A 25,579-nucleotide genomic window follows, 5' to 3' on the forward strand; every position below is an offset into this window, starting at 1 on the left:
GAAGAATGACTTGTGAGAGTGGATGTTTTCAATGTTTATTTATTTTTGAGAGAGAGACAGAGTGCAAGTGGGGGAGGGGAAGAGAGAGAGGGAGACACAGAATCCCAAGCAGGCTCCAGGTTCTGAGCCGTCAGCACAGAGCCCAGCGCAGGGTCGAACTCTGGAACAGCGAGATCATGACCTGAGCTGAAGTTGGATGCTTAACCGACAGAGCCACTCAGAGTGGAGGTTTTTAGTAAAATAGCCTAGAGAGTGGAGGTTTTTAGTAAAATAGCCTTCACATTGCATTGAAAGACAGGAAACCTTAAAAGGAAAAGACAGCCAATAAACCACTCCCAAAGATTTAAATTAGTTAAGAACATTAAAAAAAATAAAATAAAAGTTTGCTTACAAGTAAAGTTTCATTTTCCCACACTAGCAAACACTTAGTTATCATTATAATATATCAAACATAGTATCAATCATATTTTTCCTTAGTCATCCTTTTTCCATCTTCCAGGAAAGAATTAATCATTCTCACCACTCAGTGTCCACCGTCCCAAAGTATGCAATAGCTCTTGTCCTTATAAATTTTATAGCTTAAATGTACAGCAAGGCCCTATTAATCCAATACTTTTATTTAAATTTTGACAAGGTCCTACTATATTTAAGATGTCATTAAACTACAGAACATCAGGGGCACCTAGGTGGTTCAGTTGGTTAAGCTCTGACTTCGCTCAGGTCATGACCTCATGGTTTGTGGGTTCAAGCCCTGCGTCAGGCTCTGAAGTGACAGTGTGGAGCCTGCTTGGGATTCTTTCTCTCTGCCCCTCTTCAACTTGCTCTTTCTCTCTCTCTCAAAACAAATAAGCTTAAAAAATTTAAGCTACGGAACATCTAATATAGTGAATAAATTATTCAGGATTCAAAAAAAAAATCCTCTCCAAAGGTATTTAGAGCTATCACCTATGGCTATAATGGTTGTGCCCTGCAGAAGTCTGGGAGGGACCATTGATATGGATGATGATGTAAATGGTACTTTCTTGGATTGTGCAATCAGGTGTTCCTTAGTCAGAAGTAATAGGGCAGGTTTAATAATGCAGACATAATGTTCTTGTCTTAATTCCAAAATTCTACAGAATGGGGGAGATGTGGCTTAAGAATTACACGTGTGATTTACTTCTATTTAGTTGGCTGCTATTAGCTCAGTGTGAGTCAATAGTAACATACAACTGCCCACAAAAACCATGAAAAACTTAAGTGTTTCGGTGGGTTGGGTTTCTGAGGGAAAAGAAAAGTGTCTTATCTTCCCAGCTGGTAGAATGAATCCAGAAATGACCATTTCTCAGACACTATTTTCCATCCTGTGTTCTTTGTAGGTAAACCAAGGCACCAACTGTTAATGTTCATTTACAAAGAACCCTAATGATCTACACTCAGCATGATAATTGAGAACGTTAGACAGAAAAGCATGAAATTGTTAAGCTGAATTTTTTCAATTAATCCCAATGACCTGTGAACAAATATGTACTGGTTTTGCCAGTGAAATATGCCAAAATTGTGGAGTCTTTAATAGAAATATGACAACACAGCAGGGGAAGCTGAGAAGGGAGATATTTTAGCTGAATACTGGAAAATCATCATCCAGTTTCCTCTGCTCAATCACTAATAATCACAGGCAGCCATAAAAGAGTTGTTGATTAATTAATCTGTGTCCAAACATTTTATTTTTTTCTTAATGCAGTGCACAATCTGTAGTTCAGGAACACTTACAGTTAAAACTTGTTTGGTTCTATGCCTTGTAAGACCGACTTTATCTGGTAATACCTATTAACCCACACAGATGCTTTGTAAAACAAGCAATATAATGCTTTGAGAGTTCTCACCCTTTGTTTCTCCCACATTTTAATAATTCTGGCCCATCCTTTCCTCCGAAGCAAGATGTGGAGACACTTGTACATGAAGACCTAGTTTCTAATGTGCATATCCAAAGCACTGACATTGATGCTGTATCCATGGTTTTCAAAGGGGAGGGTAATCTGTGATAACAAAATTGTATCCCTTCCTTCCTGCAATTACCTCACTATCCTTACAGCCTTGACATCTGGAAACCCACTGCTACAGTAGCAGCTGTGATTCCTGTTCTACAGCAGGAAGTTAACTACACATTCCAAAGTGCCCTAATTGTTTTGATATTTTCTGGCTGCTTAAGAATTTTGGGTGTTGGAGAACACACTATTTTGCACCAACCACATTTTGTAACGAGACACCAAAGTATATCTTGTCACAATCTAAACCACTTAGAGGTGATGAAGGCTGTCGTTCTCTTCACAATATATAACTGTACGTTGTGATCAGATTCCAGATTTGGCCACGTTAAACACAGTGCACTTTAGTAGAGAATTAAACCTGATTTTATTCATAATCACTGTATTTTCCATAGTTTATGTGATGGTTTCACCTCTGCCACAATTTTCTCAAGTAATCAGCGTGGAAGAAGGCTTATCCAAAGATGTGTTCTTACATAAATATTTGGAAGAGGATTGATTAATTTAAGTTAAAAATTGATTCCCATAGTATTGTGAGAATCATGATGCTTTACATTTGCTCACATAGTGCCCCAGTTAACAGAGATTTGCAGATACTTATCGATTTGCTAGAAATCAAGAGATCTCCAAAAGAAGTGCACAATTATTAAGTGTTGGGCGAACACACTTGTATTTTGGCTTCATTAAATGTCCAAAACTATTTTGTGTTTTAAGCCAATGAAATCTATATATTGTTTATTCAGAATGCTTTTATTCCTTAGAAAGAATCGAAAGGAATATCTTCTGTGTCATTTTACTGTTAATTTAACATTAAAATGGCTACAAATAATAGTTGTCTTTATTATAAAAGAATTAGTACTTTTTTTATTCATCAGATGAAGAATGAAATGGATTTTAGTAACACCCTACAATTACCTTATTAATCGAAATTATCACCAGTGATCTCTTAAAGCTAAACTCATTGGCTGCAAAACAGGTTGAGGATTGCTGTGATTCTAAGCATAATTCTGAACATAAAATATATCGATATATGACTTTTATTTAAATTACAAATTTTATTAAGATTTTCCTCTTTCCTATATTTCCTCCAGAATATGACGCTACCTCCCATTGTATATTTTTATTTGCGTTAATCTCCAATTTAGTCTTTCTTTTCGCTTAATTGCTTCTTCTGGAATTTTACACTCATAAGTGATTAAATTCCAATCTCAATCTCTCTCTCTCTCTCTTTCATAATTAAATAGTTGATATTAAATAATTATTTATGCTGTCTATTCTAGTGACTACAATCTCTGATATTCCCTTGTGGTTAGAAATGTTTTTATACTATATTTATAATATATTTTCTGTGATATTGATTCTATGGATGCTTAAGCATCTTGTCAGTTTTATCCAACTGTTCTGATGATAACCAGTAGATTTTGTGCCTTCTCCTACTATTTCAATACTCCAATGTATACTGAGTGGTTAAACAACCATAAAAGCAATATTTGTTTGCATAGCTATTGGTTTGTTTATCTTCACTGCTCCAGAAAATCTTGCTAAGCAATCTGCCTGGGGCTGATACTTGTAACCATTAGCAATTATGGATTCCAGAAAATTGTTGACATGAATTTTTTTAAAAACCATTTCAAAATCAGATACAAAATACGCAGTGTTTTCCTAGGATAGTTTTCTTTTGTTGCCATTCACACTCTTGCCCTTATTGCTATCTTCACCGTACTTCACTTTTCATCAACATGCACCCAGTAATAGGAAATTCTCTATCAACCTTGGGTTCTTCCTTGACATTCATAGGCAGATGCATTATTTGCCAAAATTAATAAAGCAGAATTACTTTTATATGATGGTGTGTTTACACACCATTTATGTTTTGCAGGGCTTTGGGTAAAATAGTGATGTACTTTTCATCGTCAAGGAATCCATCTACACAAAAGAGGCATGCGGGTGCCCCAGCTAGCAGGTGGGGATCTGTCATCTGACAGCCATATTGAGCTCTGGGGGAGACACAGAAAAGAGTGCATGGGGTACTCTCTCAGGGAGGTTACACTCTAGAGTCTGTACTAATAATATGCCCCCGGTGGGCAACAAGAAAAGCTACGCAATGACTTTTCAACAGAAACCTCTCCACTAGTCCTCACACTGGGACAGTGTGGACAAAAGAAGCCCCATTTCTGCTGAATGCAAACCACTCTCTGAAATATTTAGAACAGCATTAATGAAGGGTTCAATTATAGGCTTTGTTTTTTATTTTGTTTGCTTGTTGACGGATGTTTTGCAGAAAAGCCTGATGCATTTGAATTGTTTTACTTGGAGCATGATTTGCGCCAGAAATAGCACTGAATACGATTTTCTTTTTTCTTTCATTTTTAAAATAACTTCTATTTTTCTAAAAAAAACCTGTCAATCAAAAAGTTGACTTCTAGAATTTTGTTATGTCACGATATAACAAAAGGTATCAAGGAAGAAATAAATAAAAGAATCACTATTTATGCATAAGATGCTTCACCTTTAAACTATATCAAACCTGACTTTAGTAGTTGATTATCAAGATTTTAGTGGTTTATTGTCAGGATGGTATAAATTTGACAGCATAAAAATGTGATTTTTTTGACCACTAAAAATCTGCTTCAATCATCCCAAAATTTTCACCCAGAAGAGAAACTGGAAATAGTTCCTAAGCATGAGAATAGAAAATAGAAAAAAAAAATGACATTTATGTAATATTAGATTCAATCTTGGCAAAAATACTCTTTTTTAAGTTTCTTTTAATGTTTATTCACTTTTGAGAGAGAAAGAGAGACAGAGTGTGAGCAGGGGAGGGGCAGGGAGAGAAGGAGACACAGAATCAGAAGCAGGCTCCAGGCTCTGAGCTTTCAGCACAGAGCCCGACGCAGGATTGAACTCACCAACCGCAGGAAGGTGACCTGAGCTGAAGTTGGATTGAGCCACACACCTGCTTCTGGGCAAAAATATCTATTTTTAATTAATTATTTCTCATTATTTAAAATAAAAAGAGAACCAAAATATAAATACTTAAGACCTAAAGTTTACTTTAGGTTCTGGGAACTATCACTGGCACATTGTGGTCTAAAAATAATATTTATTTTTGACATGAATTTATTTACAATGAGCTACCAAGACTATGTACAAATCACAATGAGTGATTACTTTTGTCAGATTTTCCAAAGAATAAGATACAATGAATCTATTATGAAAATCTCCCACATCATACTTTCCCTTAAAATGTAACATACACATTAAAGCCCCCCAAATTGTTAACATATCACAAGTTTTACAACAATTAAGAGTCTTACTCAGCAGAGAATTCACTGTGATTTTGCAAATGACTGTAGCATAAATTTTGTTGTAGATTATTAGCTACTGATTTTCTTCACGGAGGTCAAACGTGTGTTTATGTTCTGCTGAGTCTTATATGCAAAATATGTCCTTACTCTTTAAGAAGAAAAATGTATAGAAGAAACTACAATGTACTTAATTCCTAAGATACAATTGCCAGTAAACTGTACACATCAAGACATTTGGAATTAGAGTCTAGTCACTTTAAACCCAGATGTGTGTATTTTGAGCACATTTTTTGAGCCCTACATAGTCATAAAGTAACCTAAAATAACAATGAAAGAAAACTGAACTCTGCTGATAAAATACACTTTACTTTTTATGTGGTGTTAACAAAATGACTTAGATGGAAAATGAAATCTGTCTTAGCTTAAGACAGAAGCACAAAGACATTTCCCTTCTGGACAGCAGACTTTGGCATTGAAAGATCAAAGGAACAATTTTATCTGCATTGTGACTACAGACCCAAAAATTTTACAGTATTCCTGTCTCCATGCTAGAGCTTATGTGTCTTTAATGGCATTTAAATTATAGCCCTTCTGCAGTCAAGCAGTCAAAACACCACGTCATCTGATGAGACACCATATTATAATCTGTCAGTATGTCTCATTTAAAAATTCTCCTATACTGTACTTGTCCTCATTTTTCTCTTTTGCTAGAAAAATTGAGCAAATTGTTTTTTAAACTGGGTTTATGAGTTGACCTAATCAAGCTAGATAAAAGGCATACTTTGGTTTATGTTATTTTAATTTAATTAATTTAGACCAATTTGTAACTTTTTTCTTCCTTTTTATTATGATAACCCCTCACCATATTTTTTGGTTGTTTGTTTTTAGGGTTTTAATCTTACATGTGAAATGATATATGGTTTACTATATACAAATATTAAATGAAAATAAAGAATGAGGGTCCATTGGAGAATAATAGCTAAAATATTTTTTTCTTAAAGCAAAGTATTTTATGTTAAGCTAAAATATAATAGAGTGACTATTATATATAAATGAAAGGAGCTGTTGTCTGAATTTTTGTGTAGCACACAATATAGATGGTGTTTGAAATGTCACTGGAGAGACAAGTTTTGAATGTGTAGCTTTAAGGTAATGTTTATTATAGTTATTTAATAATCAAAACTTTCTGAAAATGACTATTTCACTTAGAATATTCCTGCTGATAGGTAAATAAAATGTTACATTTTCTACAAAAACAGTAATTTTTTTTCTCAAAAATATAAAAATTTTAAGAATTTTATTAAAAAGATAGCAGGAATATGTAATCAATTATCTTATACCTTAATTAATGCTATACAATATTTTATATATTTACAGAAATAAATTGATTCTGAAGTTTCCAATTTTGAACTTTTATTGCTAATATTTTTTCATGTGGAAAATCACAGAAGAGTATGCTATCTGCTACATATTGAGTAGGAATTAAGGGAATCACCAGACATACAAGAGGTTTGAAGAGTTAGGTCTCTTTCCCAACCTGGAAATGCCACAGATGCTTCCATATTTTACTTACATGAGGAATTGCACAAGATGCTTACTGAGCATGGGACAATGTAATACATCACTTTTTTATGGAATCAGGAATGGATGTCTCTACGCTTAGTTGACATTTGACAAGAACTCTGGACAAGCCTTTTATTTTCAGAATTTGGTGTAGGCTAAATGGAGTCATTTGGTACACTATTTTGATTTAAAATATGTATTTTCTTAGGTAGCAAAAAATAGTGATTTTTAAGGGTGAAAGAAAAGAGTAAAATAAAAAATTTTCCATGTATGGAAAACAGTTGACTTTATATCCCCACTCCCTTCTATTCTGAAACCCAAGATATATTCTAGAATTATTCTGGGAGTCTATTGATAAATACAAAAAATTATATGCAACATAATGAATACCTATAAATCTACTACCCAATTTAAGAACTAGAACGGTACCCAAACTAGAACAGTACAAGCAGTATTCTCTCTCCCTTCTTCCCCGGAAGTTACAGTTATCAAGGCCATTGTATACAGTTGTACAAAATGTGTACTTTACAAATATGCAAGATGGGTACTTTCATATCCATCTGGGCCTGATATGAATGACGTCCTTTGAAGTATGCAGTGTGACCTACACATATTCCTACAATGGCTTTGCCACTTTTGTGGCTTGTTTTGTTATTATCTTTTCATATATGTAAGATAATTGTGCTTGTTTAAAACTTTGCAAAAATGACAACATTTTCTATAGAAAATGTTCATAGAACTAGCTTTTTTCACTTAAAATTATGTTGTTAAGGGTAATCTACATTGTTGCATATAATTATATGTTTGTTTACTTCACTGCTGTATAGTATTAAATTATGCAAATACCCTCAATTTATTTCTCTATTCTCTTCTTTGACATTTGAGTTATTGTCTGCTTTTCAATTGTATATGCTGTTGCTATAAATACCTGTGTATACGTCCTTTGTTGCACATGGGCAAGAAATGTTCTAATAGACAAGAATAGAAATTTCTGAGTCTTAAAACTTTTGGATAGAGCAAAGGCATATGTGAAAAGTAAAACTTAAAAGTTTTACACTGATGAGTGTATATAGAGAATATTATGATACTTGGCTGTAGTTTGTATGAATACTCTTTATGTATAGGCATCAGTTTCATTCATAGGTAGCTATTTGGGTGTTCTATAAAATGCCTGCCTTGCTAATCAATCAATTATTCTAGTCCAAATCCATTATCTAGAAGAGGAAGCAAATCCAAAATCCATTTTGATTATCTTAACATGGATTAAATGAATTTATTTTAAACTCAGAAAATGGGGATTAGAATGAGATGATTCAATCAAAGCAAAAATGATCAATTTTACTCCCCTTTCCACATCCCATTCAAATTATTTTTGGAAATACTGAATACACACCAAAAACTGAAGATTGTGATTATAATTCTAAGTATAAGGAGGCAGAAAACTATACAGACAGTTAGGGGTGCCTGGGTGGCTCAGTTGGTTAAGCGACTGACTACAACTCAGGTCATGATCCTGTAGTCTGTGAATTCAAGCCCCGTGTCAGGCTCTGTGCTGACAGCTCAGAGCCTGGAGTCCTGCTTCCGATTCTGTGTCTTCCCCTCTCTCTGCTCCTCCCCTGCTCACTTTCTGTGTCTCTCTGTCTCTCAATAATAAATAAACGTTAAAAAATTTAAAAAATATATAGACAGTTAATAGATGGGAGATATCTTATGGCATAAAATGTATATAACGTAAAACTTAGATGACATTTAAGTGTACCTTTCAGTGGCATCAAATGCATTCACATCATTGAGCAGCCATCACCACTGTCCATTTCCAGAAATTTTTTCATCCTCCTAAACTGAAACTCTATACCCATTAAACAACGACCCTCCGTGCCATCCTCCCCCAGCCCTGTCAATCGCCATTCTACTCTGTCTCTATGAATTTGACTACTCCAGGTACCGCAAGTGGAATCATATGTGTTTGTCCTTCTGTGATTGACTTATTTTACTTAGCATATTCAAGGTTCATCAGTGTTATAACAGAACCTCCTCACCTTTTAAAGCTGAATAATATTCCACTGTATGTACACACCACATTTTGTTAATTCATCCATCTACTGATGGACAGTAGGTTGCTCCTACCTTTTGGTCTTTCGCATGCTACTTACATTAATAATGGAATACTAATCTGCAAAATGCTTTCTTATACTTTATTAATATTTGCCAGCACTCACAATGTGATGATTACTTGGTAGATGAGTACATATGTAGATAGAAAGATTGATGATAGATGATAGATAGGTACATAGGTAGATAGATAGAAAAATAGATAGTGGGTAGATAAATAGATAGATAATGGAGAAACATATAACTAGTCATTCTGGCTCAACTTTTTTTATACCCATTTTATAGAAGGGGAAACTGAGATTTTGAAAGGTTCTTCAATTAGAAAGTGGCAAAAGTCAAAGTTCAAACTTGGTCTTCTTAGTACCAAAGCCCATTTTAACCGTTATAGATTCTGTCTTCCCTTAGCTAAGCTAATGCTCACCACAATACCATGAAGTCCATTGGGAAGTTGAGAGCTATTTATTTTCTCTTGAGGAACGGAGCTCTGAGAGATTAAATCATTTGTTTAAGATTTCATAGTTGATAGGTGATACAGCAAAAAGGTCTTCTGTTCCATCCTTTACATTTCTTACTCCACCCCCTTAACCTATGCAGCCCATGACTGGCATTAGTTTTTGTTGAAGTTAACGTATTATATCCCAAAAGTTAAAGTCTGGGCCACCTACCTTAAATATACATTTTTAAAAATAGGCAAAGTATGTAACTTGTCCTATGTCATACTACTTTTCAGTGGAATGAGCATCTTATTTTAGATTTGTTGAGGTTTTTTTTTTTTAGTTTATTTATTTATTTTGAGACACAGAGCACAAGCATGAGAGGATCAGAGAGAGACCAAAAGAGAGAGAAAGGGAGAATCCCAAACAGGCTCCACACTGCCAGCGCAGAGCCTGATGCAGGGCTCAAACTCACCAACCATGAGATCATGACCTGTGCCGAAGTCAAACGCTTAACAGACTCAGACACCCAGGTGCCCCAGATTTGTTGGTTAAGGTCCATTATATGAATTTGTTTTTCACATTTATTTGTTTATTTTGAGAGAGAGAGAGAGAGAGAGAGAGAGAGAGAGAGACAGTGAGTGAGCAGGGAGGAGCAGAGAGATAGAGGGAGAGAGAGAGAATCCCAAACAGGCTCCACACTGTCAGTGCAGAGCCTGACGCAGGCTCAAACTCACAAACTGCGAGATTATGACCTGAGCTTAAACCAAGAGTTAGATGCCCAACAGACTGAGCCACCCAGGCATTATCTGGACTTTTATTTCATCACACTTAGGAAGAATTACTGTGAGAAATTTTATTAAATATAAATTTAGGGTACATTTATGCTTTGGTAGTATTAAAAATACTTTTAAGCTTTGATGCAAATCCTACTAGTCCTGAGCTGATATGATAGGTGTTTCAAAACTGGATCTTTCAAAGGGTTCCCACAAAACTTGTCTTCACAGGTAACTCTGTATAACTGGCACTATTCAGGATCTTCCAATGTGCTACTTTTTAATCCATGGAAAAAATCAGTGATTACTGCTAGAACTATTTGTAACTTCGCTATCTTTGAATTTTAGTAAATAGAAATGTTATTTGTGCATTAACACACAGGAAGGGAGGTATCCCCTAAAGGTCCTTACTCATTATTTTGAGTTAATCCAGTTTTTTGTCAAAGAACTGGGCTATAATTTCCACACATTCGTATGCAAATGAGGAGGTACAAATGTAATGAATTTACCTTTCTTTTTATATAGCCTAAAAATCCCCCCTCTAGTCAGTTTATCAAAATATCTGTGTCCTTTTCATTGTAACGTCGTTTCAAAAAGAAGGGAGAGAAGCTCATTGTAAATGTTAAAATACAGAACTATATGAATGAAGTGCTTTTTTTTTTTTTTTCCTAAATCCAGATCCAAACCCTCTTAGGTTTCTATTAAGAAAACAGATATTACATCATCTTATTACAAGTGTGTTCGTTATTACCTCTCCCACTGCTGGGTTTCATTTCCACCTAGAGACATCTGTATATGAATCCTAACAGTAATGCCTATGCTATAAGTCAAAGTTCACATGGCCCCTCTTTCCTGGAGAATGTATTATTATTATTATTTTGTTTAAGAAAATTTTTTAATGTTTATTTATTTTTGAGAGAGACAGAGACAGAATGCGAGTGGGTTAGGGGCAGAGAGAGAGGGAGACACAGAATCCGAAGCAGGCTCCAGGCTCTGAGCTGTCAGCACAGAGCCCAATGCAGGGCTCGAACTTTCGAGCTGTGAGATCATGACCTGAGCTAAAGTCGGACGCTCAACCAACTGAGCCACCCAGGCGCCCCTGAATTATTATTATTTAATGAATTATTAAAGTAATCTCTACTTTTATCCAATTGATTTCACTTCCTCCACATTTTGATTTCATTAGCATAAAACAGGACAGGTCTTAATGATTACTTAAAACTAAAATAAAGGAAAGGAAAAAAAAATACTTTGTTGGTAAGAGATGGTTGGTAATCATATTAAAATGTTTTCAGATGCAAGCAAAGTAGATATACTAGAGAAAGACGGAAACATACCTCTGTTTACACTGTCAATATAGACACTACTTTAAAAATACAAACATTCTGAAATATTTGTATAACACATTTAATTTCCAAAGGAGAATAGTTATGTGTTCTCGTTTTTCCCCATTTAAATGAAAAAACTTTGTTTTTCTCATGATGGATTAGATAATTGAATAGATTTTTTTCCCACACAAAGTATAAATAGTTGTCTTCCAGCATCAACTTTACAAAAAGCCTGCCATTGACAGCTAATATGGTTATGCATGGTTGGAAGAGGTAGGTTCTGATCCCCAGGAGATACTTTACTTGACTCCATTTGTTTTCAAGTTTGTGAAGTGGCCCTTCCTTTATAATGGTACTCTTTCAGTCCTTTCCAAATATTCGCTGTACAAAGGTACACAAAAAATGAGACCCAGAATGTGTTTCCAACTTTGAGCAATTTGAAGGTGTGGCATATTCTAAATATATACATATACATATACATGTATATATATATATATATATATATATATATATATATATATATATACATATATATATATGGACAGATGAGTAAAAGAAGACATTAATTAAAACAAAATATGGATGGTAGTCAAGAAGGCAGAGAAAGGGAAATAATATGGGGAACTAATGGGGGGTTTCTGTGGTCACTACTTAGGAAATATCAGGATCTACTGGGAAGGGGAACATAAAGTTTACAGATGACCTATTAGTTTACTTCTATAAAGCTCACTACTTAAAGCAAGGCAATAATACTGTTTAAAAAATATATACAAAGTATGTTACAAAAATACAGATACATGTGATATACACATAAACGCATCAAAACCATCAGTGCAACAATCGCTTTTTTCTCAGAAACAATGACTAGGATATACATGAATGCCATTTTCTGGACCCAGTGTATTAATTAGTAATTTCTAGAACTTGGTCACTCTTCTTCATGGTGATAACTTGGTTTGGCTTAGGCTTTATTGATTCAATATGTGTTAACTACTTAGAGATGAAAGTGGCTGGAATTTTCTAATACAATCAAAGTCCAGCGTACCTATGCTTTTTTTTTTTTTTTGTATCTGTGTTATATGTATTCTTTTCTTTTTGACTTATCTGTCCAGAAATGGATTTCTACTAAACTTTCTTAGGTGTATTTTACAAGCTATTGCTGAAAAATACATATTAATTTTGTATTGGCCTATACTGTAGATGTACTAATGTGCTAATGGCCATGTGAATTATATACAACAACTCCAGGAGACAAACACGATCTCCGGTTACAAGTGAAGGGCGCACATGGGGTATCCAACATGTGAGTCATCAAGAAATGCAATACTGTGCAAATACTGGCAAATCACATAGCCTGTAAAGGCAGCTTTTGAGCTTTTCACACAGATGGCTGTTGTGAAGTATAACAAGGAGTAAGGAAGAGGAGGACGTAGGGGAAAGGAAGGGAAGGGAAAATAACATGGTGGTGGGGGGCTCTCTGGAAGCAGTTTTCATTATTCCTTAATTTCTTGACCACTGAACCAACCACAGAAGGGAAACTTGCAACCCTTTTTTTTTTATAATTACCATTCTCATATGTACATAATGCCACTTGAAAATTCAAAAATTGATCTTTTCAATTTAGAATGATTCCTTTAAGTTGTACACTCTCTACACTATAAGGTGACTTGGGGTGTAAGTTTCTGTGTTGCTTATTTAATGTTGTCCTCCACTCTGTGATAAGCTACATGAGAGCATGGACCATATGACTCACAGTTTACAACGACCTGGTGCAGGAAAGAAAGAAGGGAAGAAGGAAGGTCTTCTAATGGTATTTTAACATCTGTGAAATGTATTCACTTTTTAAAGCTCAGTCTCTTCCTTGTCCTCCTCATCTTGAAACAATTCATGTCAAAGAAAGCATCTTAGCACACACACACACACACACACACACACACACACAAATAGTAATTGTTGCTATAGCCCATAATGTAGATGTACCAGTGGTCATATGGAAATACATACAACAATGCTGGCAATTCTGTGTAGAAACTGCCCGTACATTCAACTACCTGTAGAATAGGGTCCAAACTCCTTATTAAGATGCTGAAAGCTCTTCATACTCATAAACTGAGCATCTTCAAACATCCTCTTGGCCTCTGTCCTCACCCTGTGATCCATCCATATTGGCCTAATATCTGTACACTATTTCCCTAACACATAAATTGTTAAACCCTGTTGCCTTCTCTTCAAAACTCGTCAAAACTTTTGGAATGCCTCTGTTTGTTAACTTTTCTTTGTGGGTAATTTCTACTCACCTCTTAGTGAACAAGAATTGTTCAAAACTTCCCAGGGCATTTTCAGGGACTTTATACTTAGAGAAAAGAGAACATTAAAACAGAAAAGCATTTAGGGACTTTCTAGCCCAGCTGTTCCATTTTGCAGCTGAGGAAACTGAGACACAGTGAGAGGATACTGCCCCAGATCACACACTAATGAATGATATGGCCGAGACTACCTACTGGTCCCTTGCCAATCTCTTCAGTGGTGATCACAACTGCCTCCAATTCAGACAATTCTGGAATTAACCTTGAGAAAAGTATTAATCTTTCTGAGTCTAAATTTAAAATTGGAAATAAATAGGTAATCCAAATAGTTCCTTTCTTTCTTTTCATAGTCTTTTGTGGTTCCAAGTTCAGCCATTTAATCTATGTGCCACGTAGACTTTCTAACTTTCAAAGAGAACTGGGTTATAGCAGCAGAAGACAGTAGTTAGCACATGGACTATAGGGTTAGGGGGTTTTGTTGTTGTTTTTTTGTTGTTGTTTGTTTGTTTTTGGTTCGACTCTTAATCCACCTGGTACTTTGGGCAGGTTACTTAACTGCTGTGCCCCAGATTTCTCATTTGCAAACCAAGAGCAATTAGCTAATCCATTCAAACATGCTTAGTTATAGCTTTCTGTTCTAGGCTTTGAGGGTTTGGCAGGGAACCACGCAGAGAGGAGCCCTGCCCTAATAAAGCTGCCACTCCAGAGGACACATAACTGACTGAAAACTATTCCTGCCCTCATCTTCCTCCAGCCCAGAGTGTTCTTTCTTCGGCCTGGGGTTTCCTTCCTGCAGCTGTCTTAAGGGCTAGCTTCATCCCAGCATTCAGGTTCTTATTTACAAATCACTTTCACTGCCCACCTGCTTTACATTTCAATCCCACTCTTGTCCAGTAGTTCAATTCCCTTTCCTCCTCTATTTTTAAAATTAATGATTCCTTATTGCTAACATACCATACACACACACACACACACACACACACACACACACACATATATATATATAATTTATTTGCCTATTTGCCTTACTCAAATATAAACTCCACAAAGGCAGGGGCTTTTGTCTACTTTATTCTCTGCTGTATCCCAAGACCCTAGGCCCATCTTAGTATGGGCCTAGTGTGGGCCTGGTATCTATCAGGTATTCATTATCTATTTATCAATAACTGCATTAATATCTAGCCTAACTTCCTATGGTGACATATGCAATTAAGCAAAATAAAACACAGTAAGTGTGCAGAGAGATCCGGGCACTATTTTAGAGAGAGTAGTGAGGGAAGGCCTTACTAAGAGGGTAACCTTTGACAAGACACATGAAGGAACTGAGAAAAATAAGCCATGGGAATAACTGATGGTCCAACATTCTAGAGAGCAAGAACAGCCTGCACAAAGGTCCTGAGGCTAATTCATATTTGACATGCTCTATTAATGCCAAGGAGACACAAGTGACTAGGGCAGAGTGAGCAAGGAGAAGAGAAGTAGGAGACAAAGTGAGAGAGACCATTTGGACCATTCATGTAACCCCCAGTGAGGACTGTGGATCTGATGACAAGAGAGTCAACCTAATTGAGGTGCAGAGATATGCTGAGAGTTGAAGCAAAATGTTTGACGTGTACACGTATTCAATACAAGTTATTTGCTGCCTCCCAGGGATGGATTCACACTTATAAGTTACAAATGAAGGCAACGAAAAGAACAAAGAAATGAACATTCAATTTCCTTCCCAGTTTCTACCCTTTATGACAACAACAACAACAACAAAACACACAGAAGGCAACTTAGGATAGAAAGGAAAGGGACATGTGGAAAGTTTTATATATATATATATATATATATATATATATATATATATATATATATACTGGGTCTATATATATACCAGGTGGGTTATAGCTTTATTTTTAAAAAGGCGTATCACATGTAGCAGTCACACTCATAGAGCCTGAAACATTTTAGTTCTAGTCGGTGTTGTGGATTTTTCTACACTTACATTACACTCTTATAATATACAGCTGTATTTTGTCAAATAATCAGTTACTGAAATGACAATAGTTTTCCGTCACAGAATTTGTTTATCCCAAACTAGTGTTTGATCTCACAAACACACCAAAACATTACCAGCCAGACCATTAACCTCTTTAAAATATCCCCCCTTGGAGGAAATGATTTTTTACTGTTGGTAATGTCAGTCCAAATTCAGTATATGTTAATATGCATCCTAAAGCAAGAAAGTATGTGGTAACACTAAAAGCTGTGCTTTACTATATGCCTTATTGATCAAGATTTTGTATTAATTAGTTTTTACCCTCAGCACATTCTCTGGAATTTTCAATAAATCTGATGGCATTTATGAAGAGATAATTTTCAAATCGCATAATACTTAATTCATTGTCAAGCTGGCAACGGATTCAGTGTAACACCAAAGCATGTTCTTTCAACCTCACCAGAGAAAGAAGAAACCGCTTTCTTAAAAGATTCAAACTCGGAGTCTTTGGGGTTTTTTAAAATTAAGGGCCATACTTATACTTCATTATTTAGTCCAATTCTTGTGTAATAGCGAGCATCTAATACATTTAGCAGATTATATTTGTCAAGCTATAAAAGCATATGCTATATTTAGTTCCAACAAGATTTGTAGAAATCAGTTGAGATAATTCACATAGAGTTAGTAGAACACGTAGGCTTTTAATTATTTTCCTTTTGTCCAAAGGGCACAGCAATTGGGCAGACTGCCTACTATACATTATAAATTAATTCCATTTGTCCTGAAACCTTGTTCATTATTTCAGTACTTTGAATTTTGGCTGCCTTAATTAATCTCTGTGTTATAATTCAGGCGCTTGAACCTCTAGAAGGGCTGCGTTCTCCCAGCCTATAATCACACCCTCAGACAGCCAAGTGCTATGAACAATGGCTCCTTCAGCCTCTCGGCTGTACCTCGGCTTCCGTGGAGACAGACTTTCTGTCTCTGATTTGTGTGCTGAGGCCTCCTTGAGAGAAATGCCTGGGTGAGGAAATGCACAGCCTTAAGGCAGATTACTTGCCTTGGTCTTTGGTGCTATCACCTGAACGCTGTCACTTGAGCACTGGTGGAGAGCTAAAGAGGAGCCTTAGAATGGCCCCTGAAAGACACAACCCCTCCCCCCCCCATCAGCCGCTTCAGGTTACATCTGCTTTTGAAAAAATCCAAGTGCTGTGAAACTGTTGTTCTCAGGGATCTTGCTGCCGTTTCCTTACCGCAGCCAAGGAGCCTGGAGCAAAGGGACGTGGGTAGGTGCACCCTGCCTCCTCTGACTCTTCAGAGGAAAGGGTCGGAAGTTTCCATCTCGCAATTCATTCTCAGAGTTCTCTCACTGCATGTAAGTCCTTTTCAAATGAATGGAAAAGTATTTTTAACTTCAGTTGTTGTTCACATAGAATGGGAAAAAAATGTGTTTCATCTGACCTCTTCTGATTAGTTTCCTTCTACTTCATATAATGATGCAGAGAAATGCCTTACAATGAATTCTGTGTTCAAACAAACAGACAACAATTTACTTGTCACCTAGTGCTTCATTTATTTCTGGAAAATCTATTTCGTAAATCTTGTCAAGAAATCATAGAGAAAAGCTGGCACATTGTTTTGCTTATTGATTCTTCTGGTGATTGTACAGGTAAGAATAGGGCCATGACTTTGTCACAGAAAAGGACAGGAGTCCAGGATGGCTCCTGATGCCTGATGTTATAGAGGACTACAGACCTCTGAAATGAGTTTTGTTCTTGGTCAGACAAAGCTACAGAAAATTTGTTATTTTCCCATTTTTATGGACATCCCCCTTTTCTCCTATTCTGTTTTTCTATATCTTTAGAAGAGTTTTATATTTTAAGAATCCAATTATCTATATTTTGGTGTGTTTAGATTGGGTTGATGGGAAAAGGCAAGAGACAAAGCATAAATAGCAAAATGCAAACTAGTGTAATATAACAGCTAACCCATAACCTAAATATCGATATTAACAATACAGATTGGTAAATGTCTCTCACAATATATTTTCAAATTATCTCCCATATAGAGCTAGTAGACCTTGAGCTTTATAGTATTTTTTTTTAGAAAATCAATAGAATAATGGGAAAATATACAGGGAAAATTCAATTTTAAGGTCCAATGTATAATCCTGTGGGTAATGTATTCTTTTGTTTCCAAGTTATGCTTCACCCTTCTTTATTTCAAATGTTGAAAACTAATGTAACTATTTTTTGAAGAAGAAGAAGAAGAAGAAGAGGAAGAAAAAGAAGAAGGGGAGGAAGGAGGAGGAGGTGGAGGAGGGAAGGAGGTGGGAGGGGAGAGGGGAGGAGGAAAGAGGGAGAGGAAGAAGGAGAAGAGGAGGAAGAAAGAAGACAAAGTATCCAAGGATTTAAGAATTAGATAAAAAAGTGTTTTATTATTATTATTATTATTATTATTATTATTATTTTCTTTTTTGAGAGAGAGACACAGAATCTGAAGAAGGCTCCAGGCACCGAGCTGCCAGCACAGACCCCAATGCAGGGCTCGAACCCATGAACCATGAGATCATGACCTGCATCGAAGTTGGACGCATAACCGACTCAGACACCCAGGCTCCCTGATAAAAAGTTTTTATTTATTATAAAACATAAAGCATTCAACTTCTTGCCCCAAAGAAAAATACCAAAGGAACAAGTACATTAAATATCCTTGCTCTTCTAAAGCAAAGTGAATGGAAGTTGGTTTTATGACATTTTGAGGTCAAATGTATTTCCTAGTGGCTTTTGGGAGATGGGAGGGAAGGGCTGAAGGGAGAGATTGGCTGTCCATGTGGCATGTGACACCAGTGTGATGACACTAATGTGAAGGAACTGCAAAGTTCTAGATTCTTTTTTTTATTTTTTTTAAAGTTTATTTACTTTTGAGAGACAGAGAGAGATACAGAGCATGAGCAGGGGAGGGGCAGAGAGAGAGGGAGACACAGAATCTGAAGCAGGCTCCAGGCTCTGAGCTGTCAGCACAGAGCCTGACGCAGGGCTCGAACTTAGGAACCGTGAGGTCATGACCTGAGCCGAAGTCAGACGGAGCCATGCAGGCGCCCCAAGGTTCTAGATTCTTAAATGCGTTTTTTTTTTTAAAGGCTTAAAAAACAATTTGAGTAGGAGATAAATGATATTAGAATTAAAGATGATAAAACTCTAGGTGTTATCTTTTGATAAAAAGATATTTTATGAGACTGTATGTTTGTGTTTTTAAGCTAATATGAGATCACCCAAATTTATACTCACTTTCAGCTAAAAATCTATAATCAAAGAAGCAGTACATTTCTGTTTACTTAAAGTATAATATATATTGTATATGATGTCAAGTCCTCATATTAGTTTTCTCTGAAATTAAACCATAGACTTTTATAATTTTAAATTTTATGAAGGAAAGCCAAGATAAAGCACTTTTAAAAGGATTTTTTGTTTTCCTTTTGTTAAGATAAAGTTGTTGTTAGAACATGCCAGTTAAACATCTTTCCTTTTCCTCCCTCCCTCCCTCCCTCCTTCTTTCCCTTCCTTCCTTTCTTTTTGGTTTTGTGTTTCATTTTACTAAGAAAAATTTTAAGTTATGGTAACTTTACATGGAAAAAAATATTTTTATTTATTTGTATTTGAGGCTTTTGCATGCAATTACTAAATTAGTAGTAGAAGTAGATTGTTAGAATTTGATGTTTCCTTCTAAATATAGGAAAAAATGGATTGTTCTTGTTTGGGATTTTGAACTTCAGTTTCCTGCAGACTTTCCTTATGTTTGTACAGTCTTGTCACAGCTACCTGAGCCCACTCTACTGAGAATTCTAAAACAAACTTTGTAAAACCATAAAGTAAGAAAATTGATGCAGCCTCCAAATTCAGCCTTGTTCTTGCAGAAAGATATTTGAAAACAGCTCTGGCATATATTTTTATGCACCAAGTTCTGAAATCGTTAAAAATATAAAAACAAAGGAATGAGCGCTGAGCAAATACTTTATAGACATGTACCAAAGCATGAAAATAAGGCAGCTTGAAGCAAATTACCGATCTTTAGTCTCTGGAATATTCCTGCAAATGGAAATGTTCTGTTGCACTTCGAATAATTGTGAAGACTCAACTTTATGAAGCTTTCATTAAGTATAGAAGTTTGAACAAAATGTGTCTTTCCTCTCTCCCCCGCCCACCATCCCATAGGCATACAAGTTGTCCTAAAGAAGAAATGTCATGTTTTGGGAAAACACACTGTTTATAAGCGTGCAAATATACTGAATTTCAGGAGACATCTGTTATGAATTTCTCTGTTTGCTACATATATATATATATATATTTTTTATTCCATTATTTCTCCTAAAGTATTCCAAATTTGTGATAATGGATATACATCTAATTTTAGATTTTACTATCCATTCCAATAAGATATCTTTAGCAACTATAGAAGCTTATGAAAACTGTACTTTCAATGTAATATTGGTTTTAACTAAAATAAAAGTTTTATTTAAAGACCGTAGGAAAATTGAAGCCCCTTCCCATTCCTTCTGCCATGTGCCTCAGGCTATTTCCCATAATAGAAAGGAAACCTTATTTTTTATCTTTTGTTTCCAATTGGCCTTTTATTTTTGCTTTTTGATACTTATTTTGTATCCCAAAGAAAAGATAATATTTCTTTGGAGTGCCTTCCAGTATTTTCAGTGTGGGATGGGAAAACTGTGGTAAGCTTAAAAGTGCTCATGGAAAGATATTTCATGAAGCTAATCTTGTTTATTAGAGTTAAAGTCTTGTACTTTGTACCCATAGAATTGTGTGCTTTTATGGTTGTTTTTAAGTCAGTATAAGCAAACATTTTATATCATTCAGGTGATCTTAACAAAACTGGGCAGAGTATGGAATTGAGAGTGTGAAACAACCTATTTTTAAATGAATATTGAGGTCAAAAACTCCATTTTGTTAACCTAAAACAAAAAGAATTGAAGGGACTCTTTGACAAGTTATTGCCAAAATTATTTTTTTTGCCAGAAAATAAAAGCTGAAAATAGACTGAAGCATAATATATTTTTATAGCTCTCTCTCCAGAATGACAGAATTTTCTGTAAATCTCATTATATAAAATATGCCTTCCCTGTGGTAAGTATGAGGTATGGGGAGAAGCTAATTGGATTGCTCAAATTAGTCAATATGTTTGAGACTATTTTGGGGACTAGAAACTATAGTTACCCTTTTGGGTAACTATGTAATACAATTTGTTGCTTTCTTGTGAGAACTCTTCTTTTGAGCAACAAGGAGATATCCAGGGTAAACATGAAGAAATGCAATTTTTTTCACTGTTGCTGATACACTTAATTTTTTATTTTTTTAATATAACTTACTGTCAAGTTGGCTAACATACAGTGTAGACAGTGTGCTCTTGGTGTTGGGGGTAGATTCCCGTGATACAACACCCAGTGCTCATCCCAGCAAGTGCCCCCCTTAATGCCCATCACCCATTTTCCCCTCTCCCCCAATCCCCGCCTCCCCCTGCCTGGGTCATCAACCCTCAGTTTGTTCTCAAGAGTCTCTTATGGTTTTTCTCCCTCCCTCTTTGTTTGTAACTATTTTCTTTTCTCCTTCTTTTCCCCCATAGTCTTCTGTTAACTTTCTCAAGTTCCACTTATGAGTGAGAACATATTTTGGGGATGATATGATGACTGCAGATGACCACAAAGTCAATAGGCATCTCAAAGAGAAAACTGTACTGAAAGATAAAGAGTGGTACTATGACAATGGAAAGATTGTCAACTTTTCAGACATACATGTAAGCTGAATTTAATAAAAGCAAAAGAAATGTTAGAGAAAGAACACTTTAGAATAACTTAACTTGTGATTTGTTAAGGTCTTTCTAATGGTATCTTCTGGAGAAATATCTTCTAGCTAAAATGATTTTAATTAAAAGAAAACCCCAAAAGGATGAATATTTTCCTTTAAGAATATTATAATTGATAGCATCTTAACTATTAGTAAATAACCTTCTGTGTTTCTTTAAAACAGCTGTGGATGTGTGCCTGGGTGGCTCAGTTGGTTAAGCTTCCTTTTGGCCTAGGTCATGATCTCACCGTTCCTGAGTTTGAGCCCCGCGACAGGCTCTGTGCTAACAGCTCACAGACTGGATCCTGTTTCAGATTCTGTGTCTCCCTCCCTCTCTCTCTCTCTCTCTCTCTCTCTCTGCCCGTCCCCAACTCGCCCTCTATCTCTATCTCTCAAAAAATAAATACATATTAAAAAAATTTTAAACACCTTTGGAATAAATATTCCACTCACTGAGATTTTTTAAATAAACATCAATATTTATGTTAATGTGAATGATTCTTGGATAAACACAGTCCTATATACACCTCAGAACTCCATTGACCCCTTGGAGTTAACTGTGTTGGAAGATGGCACCACAGACCAGGGAATCTGCTCAGCAATCACAACTTTTTGAGAATTGTCTTTAAATCTAACCCCACTTATTCTTTATTTTATTTTTCTTGTGGCTTAAACAACATAAATTTATTTTCTCATGATACTGGAGGCTGGAAGACTTGATCAAGGTGTTACCCAGTAGTTTCTTCTGAGTCTTTTCTCCTTGGCTTGTAGATGGCTGACTGCTTCCTCTGTGTGTGTGTGTGTGTGTGTGTGTGTGTGTGTGTGTGTGTGTTTTAAATGCAAGTTAGTTGACATGGAGTAATCATTGGTTTCAGGAGTAGAATTTAGTGATTTATCACTTACATATAACACCCCGTGCTCACCCAACAATTGCCCTCCTTAATGCCCATCACCCATTTAGTCCATTTCCCCGACCCAACACCCCTCAGTTTGTTCTCTGTATTTAAGGGTCTCTTATGGTCTGCTGCCCTCTGTTTTTATCTGACTTTTCCTTCCCTTCCCTTATGTTCATCTGTTTTGTTTCTTACATTCCACATATGAGTGAAATAATATGATAATTACCTTTCTCTGGATGACTAATTTCACTTAGCATAATATATTCTAGTTCTATCTATGTTGTTGCAAATGACAAGATTTCATTCTTTTTGATCACCGAGTAATATTCCAGCATGTATATGCACCACATCTTCATTTTCCATTAAGCCCCATTTTTTAAATATTGAAAGAGGAAGACAATTCTCCACCGTTTGAGTGTGATTCAATTTTTAAGACTAGGTGGAAAACCCATAATGTTACAATATTTTGTGCATAAAGTAGTTTGGTCATTGACTCACAAAGACTAGAATAAAACAGCGAATCTAATTTTCATCTGTGCTGAACAAAATATTTCTGAACTTCATTTTGGTGAACAGAACCAGATTAGCTGGATATTTTTCTTGAACACCCATCTAGAGAGAATACTAAAAAAGTAATGAAATGGGAAAATAAGTTTTATCGTATGTCAAGGAGGGAACAGTATGTGGTTAATATGTTTAGATAGAGGGCATGAAACTCACTTATACTGAAGGTATGTTTTGGTAAGAACAGATGAAGGTAAGAAGAACTTTGGTCTAACCAGAGCAGATCACTACCTCTTTGCTTTCCTTTATACAGTTTTTCACTACACAAAACTTGGGAACAGTTAAAGAATAGGTTTGAAAGAGTCCCCCAAATATTATACTGTCCATAGTATCCACATGTCTTGTTCAAATTAGATAATATATAAATGTTTTCAAAAATGAAAATATTAACAGAAGAAGTATACCTTCTCTCAAGAGGTATTTTATGGCCAGAAAAATGGTTATGATTGCAAGGTTTACAAATATGATTTTCTTTGTTCATGTCATTTGAAGAAAATATATGGTCCATTGCACAGAAGAGTAAAATTCTTAATTTTATGTGTACTTTATTAAAGAAAAAGAAAAACATTATTTGTCTGAAATTTAGCCCTGTGCAATGCTTTATATCAAGGATCCTGGTGGTGGCCAAGATCTCTGATGAGCATTAACCTGTTTGAATTTTTCCATGTCAGAATCTTTGAGGATGATTAGCTTCTGTGACTTAGATTGTAGATCCCAGACCATCCAAATGCCTAGGGCCCCAACATGGAAGTTAGCTGCTCTACACTGCTTTATATAAAGTCAGAAAAATGAGGGATAGACAGGACGTAGACTGTGTCTGACTGAGCAGCTAGATATAGATGTGTGCCAGAGAATTAAGGAAGAGGCAACAAGTACACACTGAACACCTACTGCATTCAAGGAAATACATTAGGTCCTCAGGGTCTAAAGGCGATTAAGAAACAATCCCTGACCTCAAGGATCTCACTGTCTGGTGGGGGGAAATAGACAAAGAAAGAGAGAATACAAAAAGTACTACCGTAAAATTATTTGTAAATCTATTTTTAATTTTTAGAGTCCATTTTACAGAGAAAATATATGAAGTATTGATACTAGAATTCTGTGTCTTCTTGGTGTTCATGTTTTTAATCCATTATATTTCCCCATTCTCCCGTCATTTTAAAGTTCAACAGGAAACATCAGATGTCCTTTAGAAGTCTGAGTATATATATGGAACATTATATTGTCTTATTGTACAATTAAAATAATTCTTAGTTAATAATTATGTAACAAAAAAAGTGTTAAAAATAGATGCTAAGTGGGGTGCCTAGGTGGCTCAGTTGGTTAAGAGTTTGACTTCGGCTTAGGTCATGATCTCACAGTTTGTGAGTTCGAACGCCACGTCAGGCTCTGTGCTGACAGCTCAGAGCCTGGAGCCTGCTTCAGATTCTGTGTCTTCCTCTCTCTCAGACCGTCCCCTGCTCACACTCTCTCTTGCTTTCTCAAAAATAAATAAAACATTAAAAAATAATAATAATAAAATAAAATAAATAGATGCTAAGTAATTATATACAGAGAATTTGATAAGGAGGTGAGGTGGGCAGTAACCATAGAATTCTGTCACTGTCTGATTGCTTGTCTGAAATCATTCAATGCTTTTGAGTCTCAGTGAGTATATAATTTAATATTTTTTAGAGAATAAATATTTTTCTTTATTCTACGGTTATATGATGTGTTTGTTTATTTGTACAATAATCATCATCTGTTTTATAAAGTGTTTAAGGTACTTGTGGGTATATCTATAGTCTTATGTCTGAAATTCTTTGACTTCTAAGCCTGTTTTTCCCCCCAAACCCGTGCCCTTATAGACTCTTACACAGAAGAAATGTAACAGTATTTGCATCTGTGTAACTTACTCATCGCTAGCTTCATGATTGGAATGTTGCAGCTGTTTTAACAGCTTCCAGGCAACACTAAAAACCAGTTTTAAGACGGGAAACTGGGGAGAGTAGTGTATTTAATTGGAGTTTCAGAGGGGATATATATAAAAAATTGACTTTGATCCAAGATTAAATGATTAATACTTTCACTGATTAAAAATTATAAGCTACAAAGCCACTTAATTATTAATAGTAAATAACTGTTAAAAACAATTCCAAAGACATGTCATTGTGTCAGTTTCCCTCAGTATTAATCTCTAATAACCATTTATGATTAATACAGGAGAGACGTTGCTCATAAATTAAGTCCAAAAAGAATAATTTCAAAAAGTATACTACAATTATATCATATCTTTACCAGAAACTAAGAGTTTGATAGCAGGATTAGTGGTGGTGGGAGGGTGTCTTCTCCGAGTTGCAAATTCATAAAGATAGCTTAAATCAAATCACAATTTTCCACTAACCTAATAACATCAAAGATGGCTTATTTCCATTTGTGATAGA

Source organism: Acinonyx jubatus, chromosome E4 (assembly GCF_027475565.1).
Source record: "Acinonyx jubatus isolate Ajub_Pintada_27869175 chromosome E4, VMU_Ajub_asm_v1.0, whole genome shotgun sequence".
Taxonomy (NCBI): domain Eukaryota; kingdom Metazoa; phylum Chordata; class Mammalia; order Carnivora; family Felidae; genus Acinonyx; species Acinonyx jubatus.